The sequence below is a fragment of the Eschrichtius robustus genome, chromosome 8 (assembly GCF_028021215.1).
Source record: "Eschrichtius robustus isolate mEscRob2 chromosome 8, mEscRob2.pri, whole genome shotgun sequence".
Classification (NCBI taxonomy): Eukaryota; Metazoa; Chordata; class Mammalia; order Artiodactyla; family Eschrichtiidae; genus Eschrichtius; species Eschrichtius robustus.
This window is the reverse complement of record NC_090831.1, coordinates 21,229,381-21,243,188: the sequence shown is the minus strand read 5'-3', so window position 1 is coordinate 21,243,188 and position 13,808 is coordinate 21,229,381. Positions and strand designations below refer to the sequence as shown.

General features: G+C 38.3%; 1 protein-coding gene across 1 annotated transcript in view; it reads right to left on the bottom strand.

Annotated features, from left to right (window-relative positions):
• The window catches only part of CCDC146 (coiled-coil domain containing 146), a 109,029-nt gene that overhangs the window by 85,035 nt on the left and 10,186 nt on the right, over nucleotides 1-13,808 (bottom strand). The gene's annotated exons all lie outside the window — the stretch shown is intronic.

Here is a 13,808-nt window from a genome sequence, read left to right as displayed (position 1 = left end):
TTTGAAATATATAGAACCGTAGTTCAAATATTATATATTTCAACCCTAAATGGTATATTGCTTGTTTTGCTATCAGAAGATTCAAATACGGGTGTTTATTTTTTTTAACAAAACAAAAGTATCTGGAACTTTTATAATTCATTAATTAATTCCAGAATGCAAAAATGATATTCAAAAGATTATAAAAATAGTTTGTTAAATTTCACCATTGTAAAAAGGGACCATTTCAGAGAGAATAGCTGTATTCTATTGCACGTTTAAAAAAGTGCTCTAGGATAAAATTTGAAAAGGATACACCATACTGTATGTGAGTCATAGAAATACATTCAACCTTCAATTTCTGGTGTCTGTTTCTACTAAAGTAACCAAGTTTTCAAAAATAAATTCACAAAGATGCAGCTTTACCCATTATTTGAAAATGATTAAGGAGGATAGTAGCTTTAGGTAAGAAGTTAATTTTTCAACTAATGTCTTTTATAGAAAATTCTAATCAAAAAGAAGCAAGATATTCTTTTAAAAATATATAACATACAAAGTGTTCAGGTAAACATGATGAAAACTATATTATTAATACTATTAAAATACTAAAGCAAGAGAAATGCAAATAGAATTAAGTGATGACAAAAATAAAAAATATCGTTGTAGATTTCAAAGGCTTCATATCTACTCAATAATAAATCAAATGTAAATGTTGTAACTAATTTATTCTTTATTTCTCTCTTCTGTTTTCTAAAAAAGACTGAAGATTTTGATATTATACAATGTATTCATTTCAGATAAGGGCATTTTCACTTACTATATATAACTATTAATATATGTATAAGTTTAGATAAATTTCTGTGATAAAAATGGAATCCTTAAAAAAATACAGTTCTAAAGAAAAATAGCTCATATAGCAAGTGTCCACTGATTTAATAGGAACTAGGTATCATTTCAGGAGAATTTGGCAAATAATTCATTAAACTACGTAAATACTTAAAAGCTTGTCTTTCTATCTTTCCACCTTATATTAAATAACTAAAATTTTATTTCCCATTATACTTTTATGGCACCTTTCTAATAACAAACTCTGTAACATAGAAATTCCTTTTTGAAATCATTTCGTGTCACTTATTATATTATAGAATATGTTTTAGATTTTGATAATCTTTAACATATTGATGGAAATAGATTATATCTGAGAGAGTCTTTTGCCTTAACATAACTGTTCACTAATACATGCTAATGTTCATAAATGTGGATTGACTACTAACAAATACATTATTTTAGAGTCTTGTCTCGGTTTCATTTTACTGGCTAATATTTGTTATCTTAATTAACAAATTATTTCTGCGCTTTATCATACTTTGAAAATATTGACTAAAATTAGGCCTTTAGAAATTCCAAATGGAACTGGCTCACGTATCACAGAAAAAAAATCAGATTTTCTGATAAGTAGTAATGCTCTAAATGAAATGATGACACATTCATCCAATAAATAAAGAGCTTAAATATACGATGATAAAAGATATCCAAATAACAAAATTCGCTGGTCCTTATTTCTGAATGGCTACCCAAGAAAAGGATAGAAGGTTTAAAGGTAAAAAATGATGGGTAATGTCGTCATGATAAGCTCTTGCTTAGAATTCTTATTTTCCTTTATGTATAAATAGGTTTATGTTTTGTGTCTTTTAAAAACCTTGTGAAATAAAAGATTTAATCTTCTCAACTATTTATTTCTTCAATGCAGAAACATTAAGTATTATTTGTAAAATAATTTTTATATATTTACTCTTGGCTGAAAACTTGCATAATGTTTACCTAACTAGACAATATCTTTGACCCTGTGAAGACTTTAATGAGTACTATTTCATTAACAGGAAGACAGAGACAAATACAGGAACACCATTATCTTATTTCCCTCTAGAATACTGTTGACACATTTGAAATACAGAAGTTTCAGTTTCATTTTGCAGCGTTCAACTCCATCTCCCCTTTTTTCCATCATGCTTGTTGCTGTTCTAGTTTAGCCCTCATCAGCCTCTTAGGATAATGCAAGCCCTTCCTAATAGTGACCTGTGCCCCCAGTTTGAATCTATTCCAATCCATCCTCCATATCACTGCCAGAGGGATTATTCAAAAATACAATTCTGATCATGTTATTTTCCTGCTTAAAACCTGTCAACATCTCCTCATTTTGTATATGATAAAATCCAGCAAATAAGCCCCTTCATGAACCGATTTCTGCCTACCCTTTCAGTGTCCTTTCTGCCACTACTCACACTCCTGCCAAACTGAATGCCTTGTTGTTCTAGTACAAACCATATTCTCTCCTATTTTCATTACTTTGTGTTACTCTTCCCTTGGTCTAGATAGAATGCCATCCTTGACCCCCACTGAGTTTTGTCTTATTATCCATAATTAAGAGCAGGGACTCAGCAGCCAGACTAAACTAGGTTTGAATTTCAGCTCCATTATTTGCAAGCTGTGTGAAAACAGGCAAAATCACTTAATCTCATTGTTCTTTGGTTCCTTCAATTATAAAACTGGGATAACAGTAGAATAGAGTTATTGAGACGATTAAATGAGATAGCATATGCAAAGCACCTAGAACATACATATATATTATCATCATCATCCTCCTCCTAAATAATTATCTTTCCTGGGCAGTCTTCCCTGATGACATCAGGAGGGGTTTGGTGCCTTGTCTCTTTGGTCCTATACCGTCCTATATATTCCTTATTATACATTACATTATTCCATAATCGTCTAGGTTCTACCCTAAAATCAATCTGTTAGGCTAGGATGTAAAGGAAATTTGAGACAAGAGTGTTATTACTCAAAGTGGTTCATGAATATGTTACCATAGATGAAGAGCTGTAGTCTAAAGAAGCCAGAGTTACAACTGGGGAAGGAGTAGGTACCATCAAATCTGAGGATCTGGGAGATTGTTAATGTGGTTTAGGAGTGATTGACTTCAGGGGAGGATATGGCAAGACAGGATCACATATACTATAGCATTGCATACAAAAGAATGACAAACTTTTAGAAGGGGTTCTAGGAACATGCCTCTGGGTATATATCATGCAGAGGAGTATGGTTGTACTAGGCCAGACAGTGATTGTTCTACCTGGCTTAGTTCCTAAAGAAAAAAGTAGTTTTTCATACTTATACCATATTGCAAATTTGAAATTAATTTTAATCATACCAAATGCATAAATGCTTTAATTTTTTTAAAAAAAATTATAGCTTAGACTAAAGACCCCTTTGCAAACCACCTTCAATTCCAATGTCCTCCCTCTCCCCAGAAGTAACAAGCAGAGTTGGCTGAATCCAAACTCGAATTTCATTCTGTGCATTGCCAATTTGCAATGTTTACTGAATCATAGCTCTGCCAGGTTTCTTTTGTTTATTGATTGGGAAGAGTTGGAAGTGAGAAGTGAGGGAAATTGGGGGGACTTGGAGAACTCGGAGTCCCCTGAATTCCCAAATGTGACTGAGCCTCCGTGACTCCTTGAAGTGGTCCCTCCCCCACATTAGATAGAGGTCTTCTTGCTGAAGGCACTGTTGTCTTCTTTCCTGAGGGAGTAATCTTTCAAAAAAAATTTTAATACAATTTTTAAAGGTGACTTTCCATTTACAGTCATTACAAACTACTGGCTATACTGCCCATGTTACACAGTACATCCTTGGGTCTATCTTATACCCAATAGTTTGTACCTCCTGCTCTCCCACCCCTATATTGCCCCTCCTCCCTCCCCACTGGTAATCACTAGTTTGTTCTCTATGTCTGTGAGTCTGCTTCTTTTTGTTATATTCACTATTTTGTTGTATTTTCTAGATTCCACATAAAAGTGATATCATTTAGTATTTATCTTTCTCTGTCTGACTTGTTTCACTTAGCATAATGCCCTCCAAGTCCATCCATGTTACTGCAAATGACAAAATTTCATTCTTTTTTATGGCTGAGTAGTATTCTGTTGTATTTATATACCACATCTTCTTTATCCATTCATCTGTTGATGGACACTTAGGTTGCTTCCATATCTTGGCAATTGTAAATAATGCCACCATGAACGTTGGGGTGCATGTATCTTGACAGCTACATGTAAAAGAATGAAATTAGAACATTCTCTAATACCATATACAAAAAATAAACTCAAATGGATTAAAGACCTAAATGTAAGATCGGATACTATAAAACTCGTAGAGGAAAACATAGGCAGAACACTCTGACATAAATAGCAGCAATATTTTTTTGAATTTGTCTCCTAAAGTAGAGGAAATAAAAGCAAAAATAAACAAATGGGACTTAATTAAACTTAGCTTTTGCACAACAAAGGAAATCATTGAGGGCTTCCTGGTGGTGCAGTGGTTAAGAATCCGCCTGCCAATGCAGGGGACACGAGTTCGAACCCCGGTCTGGGAAGATCCTACATGCCGCAGAGCAACTAGGCCCAGGCGCCACAACTACTGAGCCTGCGCTCTAGAGCCCGTGCTCCGCAACAAGAGAAGCCACCACAAGGAGAAGCCCATGCACCGCAACAAAGAGTAGACCCAGCTCGCCACAACTAGAGAAAGCCTGTGTGCAGCAACGAAGACCCAATGCAGCCAAAAATAAATAAAAATAAATACATTAAAAAAAAAAAGGAAACCATTGACAAAAAAAAAAAAAGACAACCTACTGAATGGGAGAAAATATTTGCAAATGATATGACCAGTAAAGGATTAATATCCAACATATATAAACAGCTCATACAACTCAACATCAACAAAACAAACTACCCAATCAAAAAATGGGAAGAAGACCTGAATAGACATTTTTTCCAAAGAGGAAATGCAAATGGCTGGCCAACAGGCACGTGAAAAGATGCTCAGCATCACTAATCATCTGGGAAATGCAAATCAAAACCAAATAAGATATCATCTCACACCTGTCAGCACGGCTATCATCCAAAAGAACAGAAACAACAAATGTTGGTGAGGATGTGGAGAAAAGGGAACCCTTGTGCACTGTTGGTGGGAATGTAAACTGGTGCAGCCACTGTGGAAAACAGTATGGAGATTTCTCAAAAAACTAAAAACAGAACTATCATATGACCCAGCAATTCCACTCCTGGGTATATATCTGAAAAAAACAAAAACACTAATTCTGAGGGAGTGATCTTAACTCTCCTTTAGGCTCCTCCATCCCCCTCCTCAGCATCCCCAGATCTGTAACCAGGGCAAGACATGCCCTCTGGTCAATTATAAAGTCAAACTGGCGGAGAAGCCTTTATACAACTTTGCTAATTTATATCAGCAGAAAGCTGGGGAATATGCATAAAGACAGATTTTGAGGTTGCTTGACTAAAGAAGAAAAAACAGAATTTCAGATGTAACCGAGTTCATTGATATAGGTATATTTACCAGAAATTCTGAATTCAACGGGCTAGTTTGGGCAGATGTGTTTGGTTCCTGTAGTTTGATTAGTTCACACCTACCTAGATTCAACAGCAGCTTTTATTAACTATAGTTGAGAAGCCAAAAATGTCTTGGAATTAAAAGATTTATGAAGATAGAAATGTTAGAGTGGAGTTTGCTGTCATTCGTTTAAAAGGTATTTATTGAGTGTATATGATGTGGTCTTCAAGGAAGACCAAAACAGACAAGACCCCTATACTCAGGGAGTTTATAATTAATCAGAAGAGATGAATAAATAAACAATATATGATAAATGCCATGAAAAACTAAGCAGCGTAAGGAGAGATAAGGAGTATCAGAGGAAAGGTGCTGTTTTATACAGGTGGTCTGGGGAGACCTCTCTGTGGAGGTGACATTGGAACAGAGACTTAAAGTTACGGGAGAACAAGCCAGGCAGATATCCGGGAGAAGTATGCTCCAGGCAAAGGGAGCATCAGCTGCAAAGGTGCTTGGCACGCTTTAGGGTCAGCAAGGAGGCTGGAAAAGCAGACAGTCTCGGGTGGAAGGGGTTTAGGAGATGAGGTCAGAGAGAGCTTGGGGAGTTGGGGTTAAATAAGAAATGCGGGTGGGGCTGCCAGATCATCTACACCTTGTGAGTCATGGTGAGGATTTTGCCTTTTACTCAGAGTAAGAGCCGTAAGGGTTTTGATTACAGAAGGTACATGATTTCATCCAGTTTTAAAAGCGGAGAATAGACTTTTGGGAGACAAGATTGAAGCATGAACACCAGTTTGATGGTGTTTGCAATAACCTTGGAGAGTGACGGTGGTTTCAGTGAAGTGGATCTTTAAGATAAAGGGGTGGACAGTGGAAAGATTTAGAGTTATCACAGAAAAGTACGGGATTTTAGCCTGAGCAACTTGAAGGACGGAGCCGCTGTTAACTGAGATGGGGAAGAACTGCGCGGGGGAGCTGTCTGGAAAGTGTGTGGGCGGGCGGGTAAGGGATGGGGACCAGCAGTTTTGAATCTTCTCAGTTCAAATATCTATAAGACAGCCAAGTGGATGGCATTTGGATGTTAGTGTGATGTTCAGGGAAGACATCTAGGTCGCTAGAATATAGATGGTAATGAATCTGTGGGACTAGATGAAATAACCTAGTAAATAGGTGTACGTGGGGCAAGCGCTTTCACAGAAGGGGTTGGAGATAGGGAGGAACCAGCGCAGTCGTATCCCATCCACCCACCCTGTAAATGTGCCATTTGAGAAGTCCCAGGGTTGCTTCCTTATGAAGAGGGCAGAGATTTCTTCCTACTGGAACAGATACTTTCTCTGGATTATTTGAGATTTGGATGTGCTTTTCCTTGCTTCTGCCAGCCACACTAATTTGTTGGGTTACTAGATGTCTTAGAAGCCATTATGTTACTCTACTATGGATTTCTACAAATCATTGCTTTTGACTTAAGCAGTCACTTCACAGTGAAGGGAGGAAGCAATGACATACTGAAGCCTCAGATAGTGTGTCTTCTGGGAGACACCAGCTTGTGAGGATGGAGGGTTGTCACGCAGGATACAGTGTGTGCATGCGCGTGTGTGTATGTGTGTACATAGCAAGAGAAATATGAACTAGGCCACAGACCAAAAAACATTCTTTGTTAACAGTGTAATGCCCAAGTTTGAGGAATCACGTATGGACATTTTAAATCATTAGAGCACTAGTTTGCTATGATTATAAACCTTTAGTGAAGCAGAGACTGGTTTTACTCCTTTTCTCTATTTTTAAGACATTAATGATCTTAAAACTTGCTTCTTTCACAAACATTCTCCAATAGTTATCCAAATTAGAGGTAACCTAAGTCTTGTATTTCTAATAGCTTTCAAAGAGCTTACACTGGAATGGCTATCAATAAATATGACCGGGAATTTTCACTTAGGTTGGGTCCAGCTGCAGGTAGAAATGAGAATAGCTCTCTGCATATGGGTAGGTTCCCCTTGTGGTGTGTAGATGCATGTACATGCACACATACACACACGCACACACACCCCACATGTACATATATGATATACATGCATGCTTATATGTGGTATTTGTAACACATCTGCTATAGCACACAAGGAAACCTGCCCATTGAAATAAAATAGACATGTAGCTCTTACATGTAGTCAAAAGTCAATACAACAAAAATCACACTTGGCCAATAGCTAACTTATTTTAAGCAATGTTATATAAAATAGAACTTTAGGCAGTTTAATTCCCTATAACAAAGTCTGTGCTATTAGTGCACCTGTTATTCCTTGAACTGTTCCTTCTGTACTGCCTCTCTTCTCCTCCACAGCCCCATAGCATGGCTCCTTCTACTTTGCTCTTCTACTCCTCAACAACTTTTCTGTCAGGTCAGCAGCCTACTGTCCCCAAGCTCATACTCAATTCTGCCTGTGCACCTTTGCTCACCTAAAGTCCCAGGGGTAAACCACAATTAACACCATGATCTAGATAACTGGTGATCAGCATCTTCCTAGGCTTCACACAGTAACTCAAAACGATCTTTATTATTTTATTAGCCATTTTCAGAATGAAATCTGCACTGTAATGCTTAGAATATATACTCTTCTTTTGAAAGCAAAAAATCACATTTTAAAATAGACAGCTTTTTTTGTTTTAGCCCCTTAAAATAACTAGTACATTTATCTTTATTATCTTAATCCAATAAATATTTATCATTTGCCTACTATGTGTATAGCATGGTGTGACGTGCTTATTAAATTATTTTGAATAAGATCTTTTCCAAATAATAACTTTCTAAACTCTCAAAATATAAGTTCAATCTCTAGCATTCAAGATTTTCTCTGAGTGGCACTTCCCTGGTGGCACAGTGGTTGGGAGTCCACCTGCCAATGCAGGGGACACAGGTTCCAGCCCTGGTCCGGGAAGATCCCACATGCTGCGGAGCAACTAAGCCCGTGCGCCACAACTGCTGAGCCTGTGCTCTAGAGCCCACGAGCCACAACTACTGAGCCCGCACATTGCAACTACTGAAGCCTGCGTGCCTAGAGCCTGTGCTCTGCAACAAGAGAAGCCACCGCAATGAGAAGCCCGCGCACCACAACAAAGAGTAGCCCCTGCTCGCCTCAGCTAGAGAAAGCCCGTGTGCAGCAACGAAGACCCAACACAGCCAAAAATACATAAATAAATTAATTAATTAAAAGAAAAGATTTTCTCTGAGTGATTAAGGATCACACTGTTTAAGATGAATTGCTTCTCTATTACAAAAGCCCTCATACAAAGGTTCAGCATATTTGGAATCATATAGAATCTGAAAACTTGCTCACTTTCTATCTCTGGAAATTGGTTTACTCATCTTCTACAAGAGGCAAGTAATTTGTGCTTATGTTGTGAAAGTTTATCAAAGAAGGGACCACAAAACTATTTGCCTACATTTATTTCCCATTCAGTAATGAGTATCATAATTTTTTTCAGTTAATCCAAGTAACCTGTTTTAATTTTTGTTTAGTGATTCTGCTTCTGAATACTCATAATGATAAGCAGCTGTCCCTTGCTGAGTGCCAACCATGTGCTGGACACTTTCCTAGGAGCATTTCCAATGTTATCTCTGTTTGCTGAGGTTAGTGCCACAATAAGGAGGCAAAGACTTTACACCAGTAAAGTCTTCCCTGAGGAAAAAAAGAAACAAACAATCTCTGTTATCTACAAACTCTGTATCATGTGTGGGCCATTATCCATTTTCAGCTTTCCTGGCTTTCTTGGTGTTTTTCTCATGAAATGGACTAATTTTCTCTGATAAATAACCTGTGGAAATTCCATGGTAAAGTACATACATTGTAAACCTCAGTATCACCCCTGCTCTGATTTTCTGTGTGAATCTACAAAGTGGAAGATGATTCCAATTAAATCTTAATTTAAGGTGAAACATCTCTTTTGTATCTTAACAAAAACAATTACATAATATTCTGTTGACAGGAGATTTTTTTTAAAAAAGAATTTATTTTCAAGGGTGTTAATGTCCCTACTTAACCTAGTGGTTAAAAATTATTTATTTTCTGTAGCTAAGTCAGAATTTATAACAATTCTGACAGAAAAGGCAAGCAAGTTTCTGTACTCTCCAAACACTGTTCTACTTCCATGGTTACATGGCAGGATTCACAAGGAAAACATTCCCCTTAAGTACAAAGCACTTTGTAAGTTCTTTGGGAGCCAAAAGATTTCTCATGTAAACACCAAAGTTCTTATTTTCATTTGTTATATAAAATAATTCTTTTAAAATGCAAATATCATTTATAAATGAATGGTGCTGCCGATGATGACTTTTAAAATTTCTGTCCTATAACAAGTAAAATTTTTGTCTTTATCTGATCAAGCAAATGATTAAAAATCTAGAGCGGCTCATGGGTATATCATGGGTAGTTATGGAAGTTGAATGGTTACAGAAGTTACGGTCTTTATGGTATGGTATTTATGGGGTTGGTATTTAACAGGCTGAACCGCTATAGTAGAGGTTCTTGAACTGTGTCCCCAGCGACCCTAAGGTTCTGTAGACATATTTCATGAAGGTTAAAGGAAGTGGGGTAGGGGCAGATGCCAGGAGAATGTATGCTGCATGAAACACTGTTCACCTCGAATAGTTCTGCTTTTATATCTTGGATTTTGAGGCTTCATCTTCAATTTCACTTAAAAGATTTTGTTCTGTTTTCAAAAAATATTTGAAAATCACTGCCTCCCCATTGCATATCCCTTGCTCAGTCAGCAAAAATAAAACTGAAATAGATGTACAATGGTTCTAACTTGTTATGATATTTCTTTTTTTTTTTTAGAATTTTATTTTATTTTATTAATTTATTTATTTTTGGCCGCATTGGGTCTTCATTGCTGCGTGTGGGCTTTCTCTAGTTGCTGCGAGTGGGGGCTACTCTTCGTTGCGGTGCGTGGGCTTCTCGTTGCAGTGGCTCCTCTTGTTATGGAGAACGGGCTCTAGGCATGCGGGCTTTAGTAGTTGTGGCACGAGGGCTCAGTAGTTGTGGCTCATGGGCTCTAGAGCTCAGGCTCGGTAGTTGTGGCGCACGGGCTTAGTTGCTCCGTGGCATGTGGGATCTTCCTGGACCAGGGCTCGGACCCGTGTTCCCTGCATTGGCAGGCGGATTCTTAACCACTGAGCCACCAGGGAAGTCCCAGATATTTCTAACTTTAAACATTTAAGTATCTGAGAATTTAGGTGGACTTGATGTGGAAAATGCATTCAGAAACTCAGAAGAAATTTCTCCTCTTTAAGTGTGCCTTGTAAAGTAGTGATTCAGTAGTGTGATTATTTTGGTGGAGGATGTTACTAATTACTATGTACATCTATTCCTTTGAAAGTGGCATGGCTACACATGTTACAGTGCACTGAGTTTGCAAGGAATATCAAGAAGAAGAGCAAAGGCTTCCTGCTTTCAAAGATCCTAAAGCTACTATAGATTAGCTTAAAAAACAGGAAAGAAATAATAAGTGGCATATGGTACAAGCACTATGCAGGGAAGTTACAGCAACAGAAGTGTTCCCATTTTGTCAAGGAAGTGGCATGCTTTAAGAAGGTGGGGTCTGAGCTGTCCTGGAAAAAATGCGTAGAATTCTGAAGCACTGAAGTGTGGAAAGCACTCCTGGGCTGTGTAGAGGATGAGCAAAAGCAGGTTGGAAAATCAGAAGCTAGTTAGGAAAACAATGATATATCTAATGTGGCTGGAGCATAAGGTATATATAGCAGAGAACAGTAAAAAAAAAAAAAAATTAAAGAGAAGAAAGAAATGGTCGATCAGATTGTAGAGGGATTTGACTATAAGTTCAAGCAAGTGATAGTTAATCCTTATGTTAATGCAAGAAAAAAATCAAATCTAAGTGCCTACAATCTCCCGCTGCCACCTATTGATTGTTCAGTTCTGTGCCTGGACCTGAGGTGATGATGGGATACTGGGTGGGGAGGAAAACTGGAAGGAACTCTAAAGACTATTTTATAAAATAATGAAATGGCCAAAGGTATCAAGGAGAAGAGGAGTGTAGATAGAAAGGGGGAAAACCTGCCTGGGGATGGGAAAAAAAGTTTCCGAGGAAGTTTTTAAAGAGGGGGTCAAGTGGGGTGTGTGTGGGAGAGGCATCTGCTTTGATGAGGAATTTCAGGAAGCTTTGCCGCATGCTGTGCTGTGGAAGTCCCTCCTCTCTTCCGGAAGGAACCTTCAGTACAGTCAAGTTGCTTTCCACAGCTTTCTGGAGGCAGATCTGTGTTTCCTTTGGCTGTGCTGAGATGGGTTTTAGGGTGGAAGAGAGATGGCTCCCTTTTATTCAGTTCACAAACCATCTGCACAGAGCATGGGGGTCTCCCCAGCGCCCCAGGGGGACTGGAGTTGTGGTGCTGGTGGTGACAGGAGATATGAAGGGGAGAGAATGGGGAGCGACCTTCACCTCTGCATCCTTCACTTCTATATCCACCACATCCAACTCTGTTTTACGTATTGTGCTGCTGTGTATGGTTTTTACTGGGAAAAAAGTGATAAAAGCACTTTAAGAAGAGGGTGAAAATCACGATGGTAGGCAGTGAGGTACCCCTGAAGGTGAGAAATGTACTATTAGTGTAAAATGAGGCTCAGAGAACTTACATGGCTTTCTGAAGCCTGTACGGCTAGTACATGCAGACCAAGGATTACAACCCATTTTTACTGAACCACTCTTCCACTCCCCGCAACCCCCCACCAATCAGAGATTTTCTTTCCAAACCATTAGTATTTAAGATAGTTTGAACCTGTCCATTCTGAGATGTAGTCTCTATAGACGGCAAAATTCCTGTCTTCTTAATCTGAGGTTGATGTCTGGTAATGCTTGTACCCCCTTAATTCGTATCTCTGATGCCACCCAGGTATACTTGTTTGCCTACACCTAGGCATGCATGGGCTGGGAATATGTAAAGAACATTTGCCTCAGAAGATAATGGACTTGGCATGAGGTTCTAAGCTTCCCGTCATCTCCTCTCCATTTCCCCTTATACCAACATACATGCCAGATAGAATAAAGGTTAAAATATGATGACTCAAACTATCAATGTACTAGGAAAAAACACAGGAAACAATTTATGTAACAGAGTGCCAAAGTTCTTCTTAAGTATTACATAAAATCTTGAAGTTATAAAAGAAAAGATCAGTAAATTTAAGCACATAAAAAATAAACTGCCACATGGAGAAAAGCCACCTTAAGCAAACTCAAAAGAAATCCAAAATCTGAGAGAAAGAGTTTGCAGTGCATATTATACACAAAGGCCTACTTTCTGTATGTATAAAGAGTTTCTATGAATCTCTAAGAAAAACTACACAATAAAAAAAAAGGAAAAAAGGATGTGAACAAAATTCACACAAAAAAGAAAGTACAAATTGGTCTCTACATTAACCATGCTTCCAGCTTCTGTAAAGTTGATGCTTTAACATCTGCCCTACATGCCTATGCCAGATATGCCTTGTTCAAAACAACCTGATAATATGCCTGAGTCACCTTGCCTCCCTCATTGTCCTCCTCCCCCACCTTGACAAGAGTCCTCCTCCTGGGAGGAGGACAACTTTTCAAATGGAAACCAACCAATCCAGAGTCCAAACCCTCAACCATCTCGTTTATTAGGCCCTCACACACTGGTTAACTATACAACTGCCCTAATCATCCCAATGCCAGGTGCCAAACAACTAGGGACCTCTCCTATGCCCCAGAGCCTGCTGAAATTATTCAAACTAGCCAGTCCTAAACTGCTTACTCTGCCTCATCCATTCCTTCCCAGGGAAACAACCATAAAGGCTCTTGCCCACTGTTCCTCCCTCTCCCTCTGCCTCCTGACCCACCTGCTGCTTCCCCACATGGCCCCCCGCCATGACATGGCATGCCTCCTTCTTTTAGGAACTGTGACTAATAAACTATCATTCCAGTGGCAATTGTCTCCTGACCTGTTGGCCTTCCTATACCTCACATTTTCTATTAATATACTATATTTTATTTATCTATCTATCTATCTATTTATTTATTGGCTGAACCCCGAGGCTTGCGGGATCTCAGTTCCCCGACCAGGGATTGAACCCGGGCCACAGCAGGGAAAGCGCCAGATCCTAATCACTAGGCCACCAGGGACTCCCAATACACTGTGTTTTAAAACAGTCTTAAACATATGAAAAGATGCTCCACTCCACTCATTTTAAGGTAAATGTAAATAAAGACTATGATGAGATAACCTTTTCCCCCAACAGAGTGACAAAAGTTGAAAAGTCAGACAGAGCACAGTAAAGAGACATTTATTGTTGAGGGGAACATAAATTATTATAACCTTTATGGAGAGCACCTTAGCAGTAAAAAAAAGTCTTTTTAAATACACAAACTCATGATCTGGCAATTCCACTTCAAAAGTATTGAAA